Below are 21,065 nucleotides of genomic sequence, written 5' to 3' on the forward strand. Positions count from 1 at the left end.
CATTGTGTGTCTGCCTCAGTGTTGTGGGTCTCTTCTTAGTGTCTGTGTGTTGCTCAATGTGTGTCTCTCCCTCTAAGTTGTGTGTCTCTGTCTCTCAGTGTTTGTGTGTCTCTCTCAGTGTGTGAGTGTGTGTCTCGCTCTCCTTGTTTAAGTTTCTCTCCCTCAGTGTGTGTGTGTGTCTGTGTGTGTGTGTGTCTCGCTCTCAGGAGTGTGTGTCTCTTCCTGGATGAGGGTGTTTCCCTCAGTGTGTGTGTCCCTCTAGTCTGCCTGTTCCTGTGTGTGTCTCTCAGTGTGTTTTTGTGTCTCAGTATGTGTGTCTGTCTCAGTGTGTGTGTATCTCTCATTGTGAGTGTGTCTGGTTCTTGGCGTATGTGTGTGTGTGTCTCTCTGTATGTGTATGTCTCTCAGTGTGTGTGTCTCTCAGTTTGTGTGTCCCTCTCAGTTTTTCTGTGTGTCTCTGTGTGTGTCTCTCAATATGTGTGTCTCTCAGTGTGTGTGTCTCTCTCAGGCTGTGTGTCTCTCTCAATGTGAGTGTGTTTGGTTCTTAGCATGTGTGTGTGTGTGTGTCTCTCTCTGTATGTGTATGTCTCTCAGTGTGTGCGTCTCTCAGTGTGTGTGTCTCTCAGTGTGTGTGTCCCTCTCAATTTGCATGTCTCTGTGTGTCTCTGTGTGTGTCTCTCAGTGTGTTTTTGTCTCTCAGTGTGTGTGTCTCTCAGTGTGTGTGTTTCTCTGTATGTTTTCTATGTAGAGGATCATGTCATCTGCAAACATTGAGAGTTTTACTTCTTCTTTTCCAATCTGGATTCCTTTTATTTCTTTTTCTGCTCCGATTGCTGTGGCTAAAACTTCCAAAACTATGTTGAATAGTAGTGGTGAGAGTGGGCACCCTTGTCTTGTTCCTGACTTTAGGGGAAATGCTTTCAATTTTCACCATTGAGGATAATGTTTGCAACACATGTATAGATTTTTATAACCACCACCATAATAAAAATATAGAACTGTTTCTTAACCAGATATATTCATCATTGTACCCTTTTATAGTCATAGTCATCTTTCTTTCTCTAAGTCTTGGCAACCAGTTATCTTTTCTTCATCTCTATAATTTTATCATTGAGAAAGGTATATAAATGGAATCATATACTACATAACCTTTTGCGATTGGATTTTTCACTCAACACAATTCCTTTTAGATCCATCCAACTTATTGTGTGTAGTATCAATAGTTTGTTTGTTGTGTGTGTGTGCATGTGTGTGTGTCTTCCTTCAGAATTTCTACATAGACAATCATGTCATCTATAAATGGGTGGTTGTATTTCTTCCTTTCCAGTCTTTTTTTCATTTTTTTTTCATTTTTCTTGCTTTATTGTGTGATTAGAATGTCTAGTACTATGTTGAATAGCAGTGGTTAGAGGAAGACATTTTTACCTTGTTTCTGAAAGCATTCAGTCTTTCAGTCTTAAGGAAGATGTTAGCTCTGATTTTTCATGGATGTTCTTCACTAGGTTAGTGAAGTTATCTTGTATTCCTTAATTGCTGAGAGCTTTTATCATGAACAGATGTTTAATTTAGTCAAACACTTTTTATATATCATTTGAAATGACAATATGTTTTTTGTTTTAAAGTCTGTTGATAGTTGGATTACATTGATTTTCAAATATTGACCAACCTTGTATCTGGGGAATATACCTCACTTTGTCATGGTGCATAATTATTTTTATATATTGGGGCTTCCCTGGTGGCTCAGATGGTAAAGAATCTATCTGCAATGCAAGAGAACTGGGTTTGATCCCTGGGTTGGGAAGATCCTCTGGATGAGGAAATGGCAACACACTCCAGTATTCTTGCCTGGGAAATTCCATGAACAGAGGAACCTGGAGGGCTATAGCCCATGGGGTCGCAAAGAGTCGGACATGACTGAGTGGCTAATCATGATGCATAATTATTTTCATATGTTGCTGAATTCTATTTGTTCATATTTTGTTGAGGATTTTTGAGTCTTTGTTCATCAGTGATAATGCACTGTAGTTTTCTTCTTTTTCTGCTGGATTTATATGATTTTTATCTCAAGATAATATTGCCCTCATTAGGTGATTTGGAATTTCTTCCTCTTTTCTGAAAGAGATTGTGTAGTATTAATGTTATTTCTTTAACAGTAAGTGGTTTGATAGAGTTCTCTAGTAAAACCATTTGGGCTTGGAGATCTCGCTTTCAGCAGTTTTTGAACTATGAGTTTAATTTTCTTAATAGTTATAGAACTAATGAAATTATTTCATGTTGAATAAGTTGTGATAATTTGTGCTTTTCAAGGGATTGGTCCATTTCATGTAAGTTGTCATATATATCTGTGTAAATTTGTTCATGGTATTCCCTTATCCTGTTGATGTATACAAGTTCTGTGGCAGTATTTCCTCTTTTTTTCCTGATGTTGATAAATTGCATCTTCTTTTCCTGGCTAATCTTTCTAAAGGTTTATCAAATTTGTTGATTCCCCCCCCCCAAAGAACCAGCTTTTTTGCCATTGATTTTCTGTAGTTTTTCTGTTGTCAATTTTATTGATTTCTGTTTTTATCATTATGATGTCCTTCCGTCTTTGCTTTGAGCTTATTTTACTGTTGTTTTTATAATTTTAAGAGTTTTCCTGTTTTCTAATGTAAGGATTTAGTGCTATAAATTTCTCTCTTGGCACTGCTTTTGCCTGCATTCTTCCAATTTTTATATATTGTATTTTCATTTTTATTCAGTTCAATGTATTTTTTAAATTTCCCTTGGGATTTTTTTTGACTCATGATATGTTTATATGTGAGTTGCTTAATTTCCAAATGTTTGGAGATTTTCCTGTTGTTTTTCTGTTACTGACTTCTAGTTTGGTTTCACAGTGGTCAGAGAATATACTTTTATATTTTTGGTTCTTTTAAATTTGTTCAGATTTATTTTATGGTCTAAGAAATGGTCTGTCTTGGTCAATATTCCATGGGCTTTTGAGAAGACTATCTGTTCTGCTATTGCGTTAAATGTTTTACAAATGTTGGTTGATATTGTTGTTCAATTCTTCTATATCCTTGCTGATTTTCTAATAGTTCTATCAGTCGTTGAGAGAAGGATATTAAAGTTTCTAAGTGGAATTATGTATTTATTTGTCTTTTCATTTCAATTTGTTTTTGCTCTATAAAATACTTTGCATCTCCATTGTTTGATATATACACACTTAGATTTGCTATGTCTTCTTGCAGAATTAAACTTTTTATCATTATGTAATTTCCTTCTCAGTCTCTGATAATTTTCTTTGTTCCAGAGTCTATTTTATCTTTTCACACTATTTGCATGGTATGTCTTTTTACATCCTTTTCTTTTCAACCTAGCTATGTCATTGTATTTGAAGTAGATTTCTTGTAGACAACATAGTTGGGTCATGTATTTTTTTTAAACCACTGTGCTGAACTCATTTTTTTAGTGGGTTTACTTAGGTCATTTACATTCAGTGTAATTGTTGTTATGTTAAGGCTTATATTTGTTGCTGTTTTATATTTGTTTGTTTGTTCCCTTTGCCTTTTGTTCTTCTTCTCAATTTTTTTTACCTTGTTTTGTGTTACTTGAACTTTTTTTAAAGAATTTCATTTTGATTTGTCTATATAGGTTTTGAGTATTTTAATAGATTTTTTTTTAGTAGTTGTTCTCATTATTACATTTATATGTGAGTAACTTATCACAGTCTACTAATATCCATATTTTATCCTTTGGAAAATTTTCAGCCATCATTTCTTCAAATATTGAATACTTTCTTAGTTCCATAGTCTTTTTTCCTTATTTTCTTAGACTTCATTGTTATAAATTCTGTCCTTTTTTCATTTACTCACAGCCCCCCTGAGGCTCTGTTCATTTCTTTCCAGTTATTGCTGGGAGGGGGTGGAAGTTTAGCTCCCTGCTAGATCCTCCCCAGCACCAGGGGGAAGAATGGGGAATGGGGATGTTGACTCTCACTACCTCACTGCTGCCAGGTGGGGATGGTTCCACTAACATTATTCCAGTGGGAAAATGGGGTGCCAGCTCTCACTATCCTGCATTGCCTTGTTCCACTTCTTTGTTACCAAAAAGGTGGGGTGGAATTTCTGCCCTCTGTTTGATCCCACTGATATTACCCCTGTGGGGGAGACAGAGGGCCAAGTCTCCTTGTCTAATTGCTGCTATGTGGGGCCAGACATGGGTGGCTCTATTTGGTACTGCTTACACCACAGGGAAGGAACATTTTTTCCTTTCATGTTTGGTTAGAATAGGTTGGGTATTATCAAAAAGATTTTCTGTTCTACTAGGCCACCATTCCCTTGATTATTTAACTAAAGGGAACAATATTTTCTTGGGACTTTTCTTGGTCTGGGCCTTTTGACAATTTCAGGTTGTAGGCTTCTCCAGTGCCCTATTTGTAATATATGAGAAGCAAAAAGAAATCCCAGGCAACTTACAACTGTAGTGTTCCTCACATCCTATAGTCTCCAGGCAGTCTACTTTCTTCTTTCCACTTTTCAGAGTCTTCTTATGCTTAATTGTTATTTTTGTCCAGGGTTTGTTTTTGTTGTAAGAAGGAAGACTAATGAAATGGGCCATTAATTTTGAAAAAAATATTTAATTCTTTCCTTCTTTTATTTATGTGTATTCTTGAGTTGACTTTAATTCATTTTTTTCAGTCAGGATAGTTCATATATTATCATTTGAAATATATTTGAATATATCAGAACAAATAAATGAATTTAATGTTACAGCTTTCTTATGCATACCACTTTAGTTGCTTATCATGGGTTTTGGTGCATGTTGATTTCCTTGCTCATCATTTCTAAATAGTTTTTAATTTCTGTTTTGATTCTCTATTTAACCCAAGGGTTATTTGAAGAGTGTTTTTAAAATGCCAAGTGGATAGATGAGAGCAAAGCTGTCCTTTGTGCTTGCATATTTCTACGTAAGGTCAGCAGTTCCTCAGAGAGCCTTTTTCTGAGATGCTCTCATAGAAAAATGAAATTAAAAATTTGAACTCAGCTATTCTTTTCCTATTCTTCATTCTTTAAGTGTTTATCATGGACTTACATTCAGCAAGCCTCAAGATGCTTGGTCTTGACAGGGAGAAAAAAATAAAGTTAAGACATAGTTCCTGCCTTCAAGAAGTATACTATCTAGTTGGGGCAATAGTATGCCTACCCCAAGCTGGTTAAATAGCAATACCTGACATTAGGGACTAAATAACTGGCAATGAGGGTCCAAGAAAAGGGAAATCACTGTACACTAAAGTAGCTGGGGGAAGACCTTTTGGAGAAGGGAGAAGTGTTTGAGTTACAACTTAAAGGTAAGTAGGTAAGATTTAAATATACAAGAAGGAAAGAGAAGAATGTTTTAAGGCTGAGAGATTGACATATGAAAGACCACCTTTGATAGAAATGGGAAGGTTGGTTGGCTATGTTGAGTTTTGGGTGATTACAGAACATCTGATGGAGAAATACCCTGGAAGTGATGGAGAAATACACTGGAAGTTATTGATCTTTGCATGTGTGCGTGCTCAGTTGCTTCAGTAGTGTCCAACTCTTTGCAGCTCTATGGATGGTAGCCCACCAGGCTCCTCTGTTCATGGGATTCTGGAGTGGGTTGCCATTGCCTCCTCCAGAGGATCTTCCTGACCCCAGGATCAAACTTGTGTCTCTTACATCTCCTGCATTGGCAGGCAGATTCTTTACTGCCAGCACAACCTGGGATTAGTTGGTGAGAAACTAGTTGAATTTAGCTTTGTCTAAAACAGGCAACCCACTCCAAGATTCTTGCCTGGAGAATTCCATGGACAGAGGAACTTGGTGGGCTACGGTCCATGGGGTCACAGAGTCAGACATGGCTGAGTGACTAACACTAAAACAGTAGTCTGTTCTTTTTTGGCTTGGTCAGAAGAATAGAATTCTGTTCTGGATAGTAGTTTGGTTGAATACATGTGTCATGAATTGTACACCAGATATCTTTTGCCTATCCTTCCTGGTCCACCCTCTTCCCTCTTATACCCTTCTCTGTGCCCCAGGAAGCTAATCTATATGGATTACATCAGTGTGTTCCCTTTCTTCCTTGGCGTCTGGTAGGGTTTGGGCAGTGGAGATCCCTGGTGGGACAGGAAAGGGAGAAAAGAAACTGAGGTCAGAGTGTTCCTGGCTTCTTCCAATAGGATTGCCTCTGGCTGGCTGCTATTCCTTAACTAAAAATAAAGGTCGTAGTGCCTGCAAGGGGACCCTCTATACACCACAGTCTCTTTTTTCTGGTATGTGCCTCCTCCCATCATCCTTTTGGGTGTAGGGTGGTAACAGCCCCAAGTTACTGCACTATCATATATCCTTTGTTTTCATATACTCTGCTCACACTTTTGTGAATAGTACTTTTGTTAAACTTTCCACTAATTATGCTAATTTGAGTGTACCATCTGTTTCCTGCTGGGACCCTGACTGAAACAGATGAAGTCTCAATTTTCAAAGACTTAGAATATAATAAAGTAAGCCTAACATAAAGTATGACTAAATATGATTCAATCTGTCTCTCTCTGATTAATCCGGGCTCTTGCAGTGCTTCCACATAATCATTCTGAAGCACAGTCTTCAGAGTATCATAATGTGTAGGCGTGCCACTTCATAGAATATTAACAATAGCTGGCATTTATAAATTACTCTCTCCATACACAGCACTACACATGTTTTATATGCATTATTTTACTTAACCTTCACAAAAAGCCTATGAAGTCGGTAAGTGCTTTCATCTTTTTATAGGTGAGGAAACGTAAGGCTCAGAGAGACTAAATAGCTTACCAGAGATTTCACAGCTAAGAAAACAGAGCTGGGATTTAAACGCAGATCTGTCTGATTCACAGCTCATGTTCTAAACACAAAGTGTGATCCTAGATCAGCAGCATGCAGGAGCTTGTTAGAAATGCAGAATCTCAGGCATCATCTCATACTTCCTGAGTCAGAATTTGTATTGTAACAGATATCCAAGGGATTCACATGCACATGAAGGTTTGAATACAGTACTCTAAACCATGTAACTTTACAATCCATTATTGACTACTGTTGAAAATTGTTTGGTGCTGAGGAAAAAGAATATTTATTTTTTTTAAAAGTAACTTTGAGGTGATAGATATGTTAATTAGCTTGATTGTAGTAATCATTTCACAATGTTTCAGTTCAGTTGCTCAGTCATGTCCAACTCTTTGAGACTCCATTCACCACAGCACGCCAGGCATCAACTCCCATCATCAACTCCATCATCAACTCCCGGAGTTTACACAAACTCATGTCCATTGAGTTGGTAATGCCATCCAACCATCTCATCCTCTATTGTCCCCTTCTCCTCCCGCCTTCGATCTTTCCCAGAAACAGGGTCTTTTCAAATGAGTCAGTGCTTCACATCAGGTGGCCAAAGTATTGGAGTTTCGTTTTCAGCATCAGTCCTTCCAATGAATATTCAGGACTGATTTCCTTTAGGATGGACTCGTTGGATCTCCTTGCAGTCCAAGGGACTCTAAAGACTCTTCTCCAACACCACAGTTTAAAAGCATCAATTCTTCGACCCTCAGCTTTCTTTTTTTTTTTTCTTTTTTTTATTATTTTTTTTATTTTTTTTAAAATTTTATTTTATTTTTAAACTTTACAATATTGTATTAGTTTTGCCAAATATCGAAATGAATCCGCCACAGGTATACCTGTGTTCCCCATCCTGAACACTCCTCCCCCATCCCTCAGCTTTCTTTATAGTCCAACTCTCACATCCATACATGACCACTGGAAAAACTATAGCCTTGACTAGACGGACCTTTGTTGGCAAAGTAATGTCTCTGCTTTTTAATATGCTGTCTAGGTTGCTCATAACTTTCTTCCAAGGAGCAAGCATCTTTTAATTTTATGGCTGTAGTCACCATCTGCAGTGATTTTGGAGCCCCCCAAAATAAAGTCTGTCACTGTTTCCACTGTTTCCCTATATATTTGCCATGAAGTGATGGGACCAGATGCCATGATCTTCATTTTCTGAATGTTGAGCTTTAAGTCAACTTTTTCACTCTCCTCTTTCACTTTCATCAAGAGGCTTTTTAGTTCCTCTTCACTTTCTGCCATAAGGGTGGTGTCATCTGCATATCTGAGGTTATTGATATTTCTCCCGGCAATCTTGATTCCAGCTTGTGCTTCTTCCAGCCCAGCACTTCTCATGATGTACTCTGCAAATAAGTTAAATAAGCAGGGTGACAATATACAGCCTTGATATACTCCTTTTCCTATTTGGAACTAGTCTGTTGTTCCATGTCCAGTTCTAACTGTTGCTTCCTGACCTGCATACAGGTTTCTCAAGAGGCAGGTCAGGTGCTCTGGTATTCCTATCTCTTTCAGAATTTTCCACAGTTTATGGTGATCCACACAGTCAAAGGCTTTGGCATAGTCAATAAAGCAGAAATACATGTTTTTCTGGAACTGTCTTGCTTGTTCAATGATCCAACGGATGTTGGCAATTTGATCTCTGGTTTCTCTGCCTTTTCTAAAACATCTGGAATTGCACAGTTCATGTATTACTGAAGCCTGTCTTGGAGAATTTTGAGCATTAATTTACTAGTGTGTGAGATGAGGGCAATTGTGCAGTAGTTTGAACATTCTTTGGCACTGCGTTTTTTTGGGATTGGAATGAAAACTGACTTTTCCAGTCCTGTGGCCACTGCTGAGTTTTTCGAATTTGCTGGCCTATTGGATGCAGCACTTTCACAGCATCATCTTTTAGGGTTTGAAATAGCTCAACTGGAATTCCATCACCTCCACTAGCTTTGTTTGTTTTTTTTTTCCAACTACAATTTTATTTTATTTTTAAACTTTACAAAATTGTATTAGTTTTGCCAAGTACCAAAATGAATCCGCCACAGATATACATGTGTTCCCCATCCTGAACCCTCTTCCCTCCTCGCTCCCCATACCTTCCCTCTGGGTTGTCCCAGTGCACCAGCCCCAAGCATCCAGCATCGTGCATTGAACCTGGACTGGCAACTCATTTCATACATGATATTTTACATGTTTCAATGCCATTCTCCCAAATCTTCCCACCCTCTCCCTCTCCCACAGAGTCCATAAGACTGTTCTATACATCAGTGTCTCTTTTGATGTCTCGTACACAGGGTTATTGTTACCATCTTTCTAAATTCCATATATATGCGTTAGTATACTGTATTGGTGTTTTTCCTTCTGGCTTACTTCACTCTGTATAATAGGCTCCAGTTTCATCCACCTCATTAGAACTGATTCAAATGTATTAGTTTTAATGGCTGAGTAATACTCCATTGTGTATATGTACCATAGCTTTCTTATCCATTCATCTGCTGATGGACATCTAGGTTGCTTCCATGTCCTGGCTATTATAAACAGTGCTGCGATGAACATTGGGGTACATGTGTCTCTTTCCCTTCTGGTTTCCTTAGTATGTATGCCAAGCAGTGGGATTGCTGGATCATAAGGCAGTTCTATTTCCAGTTTTTTAAGGAATCTCCACACTGTTCTCCATAGTGGCCGTACTAGTTTGCATTCCCACCAACAGTGTAAGAGGGTTCCCTTTTCTCCACACCCTCTCCAGCATTGATTGCTTGTAGACTTTTGGATCGCAGCCATTCTGACTGGTGTGAAATGGTACCTCATAGTGGTTTTGATTTGCATTTCTCTGATAATGAGTGATGTTGAGCATCTTTTCATGTGTTTGTTAGCCATCTGTATGTCTTCTTTGGAGAAATGTCTATTTAGTTCTTTGGCCCATTTTTTGATTGGGTCATTTATTTTTCTGGAGTTGAGCTGTAGGAGTTGCTTGTATATTTTTGAGATTAGTTGTTTGTCAGTTGCTTCATTTGCTATTATTTTCTCCCATTCTGAAGCTGCCTTTTCACCTTGCTAATAGTTTCCTTTGATGTGCAGAAGCTTTTAAGGTTAATTAGGTCCCATTTGTTTATTTTTGCTTTTATTTCCAGTATTCTGGGAGGTGGGTCATAGAGGATCCTGCTGTGATGTATGTCAGAGAGTGTTTTGCCTATGTTTTCCTCTAGGAGTTTTATAGTTTCTGGTCTTACATTTAGATCTTTAATCCATTTTGAGTTTATTTTTGTGTATGGTGTTAGAAAGTGATCTAGTTTCATTCTTTTACAAGTGGTTGACCAGATTTCCCAGTACCACTTGTTAAAGAGATTGTCTTTAATCCATTGTATATTCTTTCCTCCTCTGTCAAAGATAAGGTGTCCATATGTGCGTGGACTTATCTCTGGGCTTTCTATTTTGTTCCATTGATCTATATTTCTGTCTTTGTGCCAGTACCATACTGTCTTGATAACTGTGGCTTTGTAGTGGAGCCTGAAGTCGGGTAGGTTGATTGCTCCAGTTCCATTCTTCTTTCTCAAGATCGCTTTGGCTATTCGAGGTTTTTTGTATTTCCATACAAATTGTGAAATTATTTGTTCTAGCTCTGTGAAGAATACTGTTGGTAGCTTGATAGGGATTGCACTGAATCTATAAATTGCTTTGGGTAGTATACTCATTTTCACTATATTGATTCTTCCAATCCATGAACATGGTATATTTCTCCATCTATTAATGTCCTCTTTGATTTCTTTCACTAGTGTTTTATGGTTTTCTATGTATAGGTCTTTAGTTTCTTTAGGTAGATATATTCCTAAGTATTTTATTCTTTCCATTGCAATGGTGAATGGAATTGTTTCCTTAATTTCTCTTTCAGTTTTCTCATTATTAGTGTATAGTAATGCAAGGGATTTCTCTGTGTTGATTTTATATCCTGCAACTTTACTATAGTCATTGATTAGTTCTAGTAATTTTCTGGTGGAGTCTTTAGGGTTTTCTATGTAGAGGATCATGTCATCTGCAAACAGTGAGAGTTTTACTTCTTCTTTTCCAATTTGGATTCCTCTTATTTCTTTTTCTGCTCTGATTGCTGTGGCCAAAACTTCCAAAACTATGTTGAATGGTAATGGTGAAAGTGGGCACCCTTGTCTTGTTCCTGTCTTTAGAGGAAATGCTTTCAATTTTTCACCATTGAGGATAACGTTTGCTGTGGGTTTGTCATATATAGCTTTTATTATGTTGAGGTATGTTCCTTCTATTCCTGCTTTCTGGAGAGTTTTTATCATAAATGGATGTTGAATTTTGTCAAAGGCTTTCTCTGCATCTATTGAGATAATCATATGGTTTTTATTTTTCAATTTGTTAATGTGGTGTATTACATTGATTGATTTGCGGATATTGAAGAATCCTTGCATCCCTGGGATAAAGCCCACTTGGTCATGGTGTATGATCTTTTTAATGTGTTGTTGGATTCTGATTGCTAGAATTTTGTAAAGGATTTTTGCATCTATGTTCATCAGTGATATTGGCTTGTAGTTTTCTTTTTTTGTGGGATCTTTGTCAGGTTTTGGTATTAGGGTGATGGTGGCCTCATAGAATGAGTTTGGAAGTTTACCTTCCTCTGCAATTTTCTGGAAGAGTTTGAGCAGGATAGGTGTTTTTTGGCCCATTTTTTGATTGGGTCATTTATTTTTCTGGAGTTTAACTGTAGGAGTTGCTTGTATATTTTTGAGATTAGTTGTTTGTCAGTTGCTTCATTTGCTATTATTTTCTCCCATTCTGAAGGCTGTCTTTTCACCTTGCTAATAGTTTCCTTTGATGTGCAGAAGCTTTTAAGGTTAATTAGGTCCCATTTGTTTATTTTTGTTTTTATTTCCAGTATTCTGGGAGGTGGGTCATAGAGGATCCTGCTGTGATGTATGTCAGAGAGTGTTTTGCCTATGTTCTCCTCTAGGAGTTTTATAGTTTCTGGTCTTACGTTTAGATCTTTAATCCATTTTGAGTTTGGAGTGATGCTTCCTAAGGCCCACTTGACTTCACATTCCAGGATGTCTGGCTCTAGGTGAGTGATCACACCATCTTGATCATCTGGATCATGAAAATCTTTTTTGTATAGCTCTTCTATGTATTCTTGCCACCTCTTCTTAATATCTTCTGCTTCTGTTAGGTCCATAATATTTCTGTCCTTTATTGAGCCCATCTTTGCATAAAATGTTCCCTTGGTGTCTCTAATTTTCTTGAAGAGATCTCTAGTCTTTCCTATTCTATTTTTTTCCTCCATTTCTTTGCTCTGGTCACTGAGGAAGCCTTTCTTTTCTCTCCTTGCTATTCTTTGGAACTCTGTATTCTAATGGGTATATCTTTCCTTTTCTCCTTTGCTTTTTGCTTCTTTTTTTCTCTCAGCTATTTGTAAGGCCTCCTCAAACAGCCATTTTGCTTTTTTGCATTTCTTTTTCTTGGGGATGGTCTTGATCCCTGTCTCCTGTACAATGTCACAAATCTCCGTCCATAGTTCTTCAGGCACTCTGTCTGTCAGAGCTAATCCCTTGAATCTGTTTCTCACTTCTACTGTATAATCATAAGGGATTTGATTTAGATCATACCTGAATGGTCTAGTGGTTTTCCCTACTTTCTTCAATTTAAGTCTGAATTTGGCAATAAGGAGTTCATGATCTGAGCCACAGTCAGCTCCCGGTCTTGTTTTTGCTGACTGTATAAAGCTTCTCCATCTTTGGCTGCAAATAATATAACCAATCTGATTTCGGTGTTGACCATCTGGTGATGTCCACGTGTAGAGTCTTCTCTTGTGTTGTTGGAAGAGGGTGTTTGCTATGACCAGTGTGTTCTCTTGGCAAAACTCTATTAGCCTTTGCCCTGCTTCATTCTGTACTCCAAAGCCAAATTTGCCTGTTACTCCAGGTGTTTCTTGACTTCCTGCTTTTGCATTCCAGTCCCCTATAATGAAAAGGACATCTCTTTTGGGTGTTAGTTCTAGATGGTCTACTATAGAACCGTTCAACTTCAGCTTCTTTAGCATTACTGGTCGGGGCATAGACTTGGATTACTGTGGTATTGAATGGTTTGCTTTGGAAACAAACATGAGATATCAACGAACAGCAGAGATAATTCTGTTATTTTTGAGATTGCATCCAAGTACTGCATTTTGGACTCTTTTGTTTACTTTGATGGCTACTCCATTTCTTCTAAGGGATTCTTGCCCAGAGTAGTAGATATGGTCATCTGAGTTAAACTCACCCATTCCAGTCCATTTTAGTTCGCTGATTCCCAAAATATTGACGTTCCCTCTTGCCAACTCCTGTTTGACCACTTCCAATTTGGACCTAAGATTCCAGGTTCCTATGCAATATTGCTCTTTACAGCGTCAGACCTTGCTTCTATCACCTGGCACGTCCACAACTGGGTGTTGTTTTTGCTTTGGCTCCATATCTTCATTCTTTCTGGAGTTATTTTTCCACTGATCTCCAGTGGACACCTACCGACCTTGGGAGTTCATCTTTCCTGTCCTATCTTTTTGCCTTTTCCTACTGTTCATGGGGTTCTCAAGGTAAGAATACTGAAGTGGTTTTCCATTCCCTTCTCCAGTGGACCACATTTTGTCAGAACTCCCCACCATGACCCATCCATCTTGGGTGGCCCTACATGGCATGGCTCATAGTTTCATTGAGTGAGATGAATTTATACATGTATCAAATGTATACGTGTATCAAAACATCATGTTGTACACCTTAAATCTTTACAATTTTGTCAATCATACTTCAATAAAACAGGAAGGGAAGAATATTTACCATTCTTTACTCTTTAACATTGGCATCATGTGGTCTTATAAATGGAATCTGCAAAGCCAGATCTGTCATTTTTTGAGATGAGTACCTTGAGAAACCATTGGGAGTTTGACCTGGTGAAAAGTGCCAGGAAGTGTCCAGAGCTGCTGCTGTTGTGGAAAAGAGAACTTGATGCTTGATCCTTGCCAGACGTTTATGATTTACTTCAAACATGTTTAATATACACATTTATATGCACCTTTATAACACCTTTAGCTGCAGAACTTAAGAGAATCCTTAATCTGTATACACTTGCCTAGCCCTTTGAAAGAAACTGGTCTGCTCAGAACGTGTAATTTACTGCCCTTAGACTCCCCTTCTACAGTGTTCTTATCTCACCCTCATCCCTTAGTCTACCCCCATACACCCTTTCTCTCACCTCTTCCTTGTTCTTATCCGTATCTGCTTTAGGAAAGCATATCAGATGATAGACCTATGGAATGTGCTTCATCTCGGTAGTTGTCATGGGAATTAAAACTTAAAACCACAGTGAGATCCTACCACACATCCACCAGAGAGGTTAAAATGAAAAACGATCTACAGTACCATGCACTGATAAAAACGTGGGTCAGTTAGAACTTTCTTCCACCATTGGTGGTAGTGTAAATTGGTATAACTACTTTGGAAGAGTATTTGCCACTGTCTACTAAAGCTGAACTTATGCCTACCCTATGACCAAGTAATTCCACTCATGGATTTCTTTAATCATACATTTTATTATTAATTTATTGCTTGCTTACTTGATTGAAGTACAGTTGGTTTACAATGTTGTGTTAGTTTCAGGTGTATACCACTCATGCATTTTTATTTTTTATTTTTTAAACTGTTTTATATTGGAGTATAGCCGATTAACAATGTTGTGCTAGTTTCAGGTGGACAGCAAAGGTACTTAGCCACCCATATACATGTATCCATTCTCCCCCAAACTCCTCTCCCATCCAGGTTGCCACATGAAATACTCATGGAGTTTTAATCAAGAGAAACTCTTCCACGTGTGAACAAGGAAACATGCATGTACAGATGTCCCCTGAAGGATTTGGTTTCTGATAATAAAAAAATGAAAAACAACCTAAATGACTATGAACAGAATGAATACATAAATTATAGTATGGTGTATTCATCTGACGAAATTCCATAAAGCAGTTGAAATGAATTATAACGACATATAGCAACACAGAACTGAGTAAAATGTATCAAAACCATACTATTGAGAAAAAAACTTGCATAAAATTCTGTATAATTACATTTATGTAAAATATACGGACACAAAACAATATCCTATAATGTTTAAGGTACATGAATGGATAGTAAAATGAAGAAAAGTCCTCAATAAATATTTATACACACACACACACGGAGCCAGTTAGTGGCAGAGCTAGGAAGAGAAACTGGTACTTCTTATTTTTATTTTTTTATTAAGACTTTATTTTGTACTTAGTTTTATTGAAGTATAGTTGATTTACAAAGTTGTGTTAATTTCTGCTACATAGCAAAGTGACTCAGTTATAAACATTTGTTTTCATATTCTTTTCCATTCTGGTTTATCACAGCATATTGAATATAGTTCTCTGTGCTATACAGTAGAACTTTGTTCTTTATCCACCCTCTAGTTTGCATCTACTAATCCCAAACTCCAAATCCATACCTCCCCAACACCCTCCAATCTTGGAAACCACAAGGATTTTATTTTTTAGAGTAGTTTAACATTCATAGCAAAACTGAGAGGAAGGTAGAGATTTTTCCATACTCCTTATTCTTTTCTGACCTAAGTAATGGAGTCTTCAAACCCTGAAGGATCTTCACAATCATTAATGTAGCTCCCTGTCTCAAGTAACTATACCTTGTGTAGCTCAGAATACATTATGGGAGTCTGGTGAGTTTGGGGGATCCACAGGTTAATTGTCTGTTTTACATGAAGTCAGAGATCCAGGTTGCTGTAAACTGTTTTTCCTGCATCCTCACCCTTTGTGTACTGGCCAGGAATGCTGAGTTTGACATGCTTAAGGGTATCAGTAAACAGGGTAACATGAAACACTAGCAAGCAGGTGACTGTTTCAACCTAAAGTCGAACTCCTCCAGCATTTCTCTGTCATGTTTGACTAGCTCTGGAATTAGCTGCTGGACACAAAGCCTAGGCCAGAGAACAGGAAAACTATAAGTGGTCTCCAGTGTAATTAAAATGGAATCAAAATTCTAAGTCCTAAATAACACAAGTTTTAATGTTAAGGGCCTACAGGGTATTTAGGAAGAGACAGAATTCCTGAAAATGAAAGGCAGTAGTACATGGTCTCTTCTCTCCCTGACCTACTATGGTTTACTTTTTCTCAATTACTTAGTAATGGGGTTTAAATTCCCCAGCTGCTAAGACCTTGAAAATCTACCAGAGCAGTATGTGAGCCAGAATGAAAGAGAGTTGTAGAAAAGCAGGGAGAAAAGAAAAGAAGAGATTCCCTTCAATGGGTTGTTTCCTTTCTTTGATTTTGGAATTGATGATCTGCCTTGCCTATTTGATCTAGCAATGACCTTAAGAGAGGTTTAGGGTTCTAGTCCCTGCACCAGCACTTACTAGCTCTGTGATCTTGAGCAAATCAATTAACTTCTTTGAACTTTACATGCCTCATCCATAAAATGGTGATAATAATAGTATTTACTTTATATGGTTGATGAGTCTATAAAACGCTTAACACAGTGCTAGACACATGGTAAAAGCTCAATATATTAATGATGATAGTTCTTGTTACAGCATCATGGAAGCAAAGGAAGAGAGCATTTTGAGTAGAAAAGGGAAATCTGCTCTACATAATGCCAAGTACAGCCAAGAGGTGAAGGAGGATGAGAACTGAGAAAAGGCAAGGGTTTGAGACTTGATTAGAAATGCTGAGTGATACTTACATTTGAGACTTATCATCTGAGCTCCTTATTTTTACTGGAAATGGGAATCAGAGTTTAAAAAGAAAACTCATTTCTTGTGGTCAGGATACATATTTATTTTAGCTTCAGAGCAAGCAATGTTTATAGGGAGTGTATGTAAGAAGGTAGCTGTGACTGTGACAATCATAGCAGCCTCCTGCCATGCTGTCCATTAGAACTTTCTGTGAGGTGGAAGTGTTCACCATCTATGCTGACTGAGACACGTGTGGCTGTTGAACACTTGAAATATGACCAGTGTGACTGAGAAACAGAATTTGTAATTTTATTTAATCTTAGTTCAGTTCAGTTGCTTAGTCATGTCCAACTCTTTGCAACCCCATGGACTGCAGCATGCCAGGCTTCCCTGTCCATCACCAACTCACAGAGCTTGCTCAAACTGATGTCCATTGAGTTGGTGATGTCTTCCAACCGTCTCATCCTTTGTTGTCCCCTTCTCCTCCTGCCTTCAATCTTTCCCAGCATCAGGATCTTTCCTTTTTTTTAAAATATAAATTTATTTATTTTAATTGGAGGCTAATTACTTTACAATATTGTACTGGTTTTGCCATACATCAACATGAATCTGCCATGGGTGTACACGTGTTCCCCCATCCTGAACCCCCCTCCCACGTCCCTCCCCATACCATCCCTCTGGGTCATCCCAGTACAACAGCCCCAAGCATCCTGTATCCTGCATTGAACCTGGACTGGCAATTCATTTCATATATGATATTATACATGTTTCAATGCCATTCTCCCAAATCATCCCACCCTCTCTCTCTCCCACAGAGTCCAAAAGGATCTTTTGAAATGAGTCAGTTCTTCACATCAGGTGGCCAAAATATTGGAGTTTCAGCTTCAGCATCAGTCCTCCCAATGAATATTCAGGACTGATTTCCTTTAGGATTGACTGGTTGGATCTCCTTGCAGTCCAAGGGACTTTCAAGAGTCTCCTCCAACACCACAGTTCAAATGATTCAATTCTTTGGAGTTCAGCTTTCTTTAGGGTCCAAGTCTCACATCCATACATGACTACTGGAAAAACCATAGCTTTGACTAAATGGACCTTTGTTGGCAAGGTAACATCTCTGCTTTTTAATATGCTGTCTAGTTTGGTCATAGATTTTCTTCCAAGGAGTAAGCATCTTTTAATTTCATGGCTGCTGTCACCATCTGCAGTGATTTTGGAGCCCCCCAAAATAAAGTCAGCCACTGTTTCCCCATCTATTTGCCATGAAATGATGGGACTGGATGCCATGATTTTAGTTTTTTGAATCTTGAGTTTTAAGCCAGCATTTTCACTCTCCTCTTTCACTTTCATCAAAAGGCTCTTTAGTTCCTTTTCACTGTCTGCCGTAAGAGTGGTGTCATCTGTGTATCTGAGGTTATTGACATTTCTCCTGGCAATCTTGATTCCAGCTTGCACTTCATCGCATGATGTACTCTGCATAGAAGTTAAATAAGCAGGGTGACAATATACAGCCTTTATGTACTCCTTTTCCAATTTGGAACCAGTCTGTTTTTCTATGTCCTGTTCTAACTGTTGCTTCTTGACCTGAATACAGATTTCTCAGGAGGCAGGTCAGGTGGTCTGGTATTCCCATATCTTTAAGAATTTTCCACACTTTGTGGTGATCTACACAGTCAAAGGCTTTGGTGTAATCAATAAGGCAGAAATAGATGTTTTTCTGCTGTCTATGGGGTCGCACAGAGTCAGACTCGACTCAAGCGACTTAGCAGCAGCAGCAGATGTTTTTCTGGAATTCTCTTGCTTTTTCTATGATCCAACTGATGTTGGCAATTTGATCACTGGTTTCTCTGCCTTTTCTAAATCCAGCTTGAACACCTGGAAGTTCTTGGTTCATGTACTGTTGAAGGCTGGCTTGGAGAATTTTGAGCATTACTTTGCTAGAGTGTGAGATGAGTGCAATTGTGCTGTAGTTTGAACATTCTTTGGCATTGCCTTTCTTTGGGATTGGAATAAAAACGGAACTTTTCCAGTCCTGTGGCCACTCCTGAGTTTTCCAAATTTGTTGGCACATTGACTGCAGCACTTTAACAGCATCATCTTTTAGGATTTGAAATAGCTGTAAAGAGCAATATTGCATAGGAACCTGGAATGTCAGATCCATGAATCAAGGCAAACTGGAAGTGGTCAAACAAGAGATGGCAAGAGTGAATGTTGATATTCTAGGAATCAGCAAACTGAAATGGACTGGAATGGGTGAATTTAACTCAGATGACAATTATATCTACTACTGCAGGCAGGAATCCCTCAGAAGAAATGGAGTGGCCATCATGGTCAACAAAAGAGTCTGAAATGCAGTGCTGCTGCTGCTGCTAAGTCGCTTCAGTCGTGTCTGACTCTGTGCGACCCCATAGACAGCAGCCCACCAGGCTTCCCCATCCCTGGGATTCTCCAGGCAAGAACACTGAAGTGGGTTGCCATTTCCTTCTCCAATGAATGAAAGTGGAAAGTGAAAGTGAAGTCGCTCAGTCGTGTCCGACTAGCGGCCCCATGACTGCAGCCTACCAGGCTCCTCCGTCCATGGGATTTTCTAGGCAAAAGTACTGGAGTGGGGTGCCATTGCCTTCTCTGCCGAAATGCAGTACTTGGATGCAATCTCAAAAATGACAGAATGATCTCTGTTCGTTTCCAAGGCAAACCATTCAATATCACAGTAATCCAAGTCTATGCCCCAACCAGTAACGCTGAAGAAGCTGAAATTGAACGGTTCTATGAAGACCTACAAGACCTTTTAGAACTAACACCCCAAAAATATGTCCTTTTCATTATAGGGGACTGGAATGCAAAAGTAGGAAGTCAAGAAACACCTGGAGTAACAGGCAAATTTGGCCTTGGAATACGGAATGAAGCAGGGCAAAGACTAATAGAGTTTTGCCAAGAAAATGCACTGGTCATAACAAACACCCTCATCCAACAACACAAGAGAAGACTCTATACATGGACATCACCAGATGGTCAACACCGAAATCAGATTGATTATATTCTTTGCAGCCAAAGATGGAGAAGCTCTATACAGTCAGCAAAAACAAGACCAGGAGCTGACTGTGGCTCAGATCATGAACTCCTTATTGCCAAATTCAGACTGAAATTGAAGAAAGTAGGGAAAACCACTAGAGCATTCAGGTATGACCTAAATCAAATCCCTTATGATTATACAGTGGAAGTGAGAAATAGATTTAAGGGCCTAGATCTGATAGATAGAATGCCTGATGAACTATGGAATGAGGTTTGTGACATTGTACAGGAGACAGGGATCAAGACTATCCCCATGGAAAAGAAATGCAAAAAAGCAAAATGGCTGTCTGGAGAGGCCTTACAAATAGCTGTGAAAAGAAGAGAAGCGAAAAGCAAAGGAGAGAAGGAAAGATATAAACATCTGGATGCAGAGTTCCAAAGAATAGCAAGAAGAGATAAGAAAGCATTCTTCAGCAATCAATGCAAAGAAATAGAGGAAAACAACAGAATGGGAAAGACTAGGGATCTCTTAAAGAAAATCAGAGATACCAAAGGAACATTTCATGCAAAGATGAGCTCGATAAGGGACAGAAATGGTATGGACCTAACAGAAGCAGAAGATGTTAAGAAGAGATGGCAAGAATACACAGAAGAATTGTACAAAAAAGATCTTCAAGACCCAGATAATCACGATAGTGTGATCACTGACCTAGAGCCAGACATCCTGGAGTGTGAAGTCAAGTGGGCCTTAGAAAGCATCACTACAAACAAAGCTAGTGGAGGTGATGGAATTCCAGTTGAGCTATTCCAAATCCTGAAAGATGATGCTGTGAAAGTGCTGCACTAAATATGCCAGCAAATTTGGAAAACTCAGCAGTGGCCACAGGACTGGAAAAGGTCAGTTTTCATTCCAATCCCAAAGAAAGGCAATGCCAAAGAATGCTCAAACTACCACACAATTGCACTCATCTCACACGCTAGTAAAGTAATGCTCAAAATTCTCCAAGCCAGGCTTCAGCAATATGTGAACCATGAACTTCCAGATGTTCAAGCTGGTTTTAGAAAAGGCAGAGGAACCAGAGATCAAATTGCCAACATCCGCTGGATCATCGAAAAAGCAAGAGAGTTCCAGAAAAACATCTATTTCTGCTTTATTGACTATGCCAAAGCCTTTGACTGTGTGGATCACATTAAACTGTTGAAAATTCTTCAAGAGATGGGAATACCAGACCACCTGATCTGCCTCTTGAGAAATTTGTATGCAGGTCAGGAAGCAACAGTTAGACCTGGACATGGAACAACAGACTGGTTACAAATAGGAAAAGGAGTACGTCAAGGCTGTATATTGTCACCCTGTTTATTTAACTTCTATGCAGAGTACATCATGAGAAACGCTGGACTGGAAGAAGCACAGCTGGAATCAAGATTGCCGGAAGAAATATCAATAACCTCAGA

This window comes from Bos javanicus, chromosome X, assembly GCF_032452875.1.
Source record: "Bos javanicus breed banteng chromosome X, ARS-OSU_banteng_1.0, whole genome shotgun sequence".
Taxonomy (NCBI): domain Eukaryota; kingdom Metazoa; phylum Chordata; class Mammalia; order Artiodactyla; family Bovidae; genus Bos; species Bos javanicus.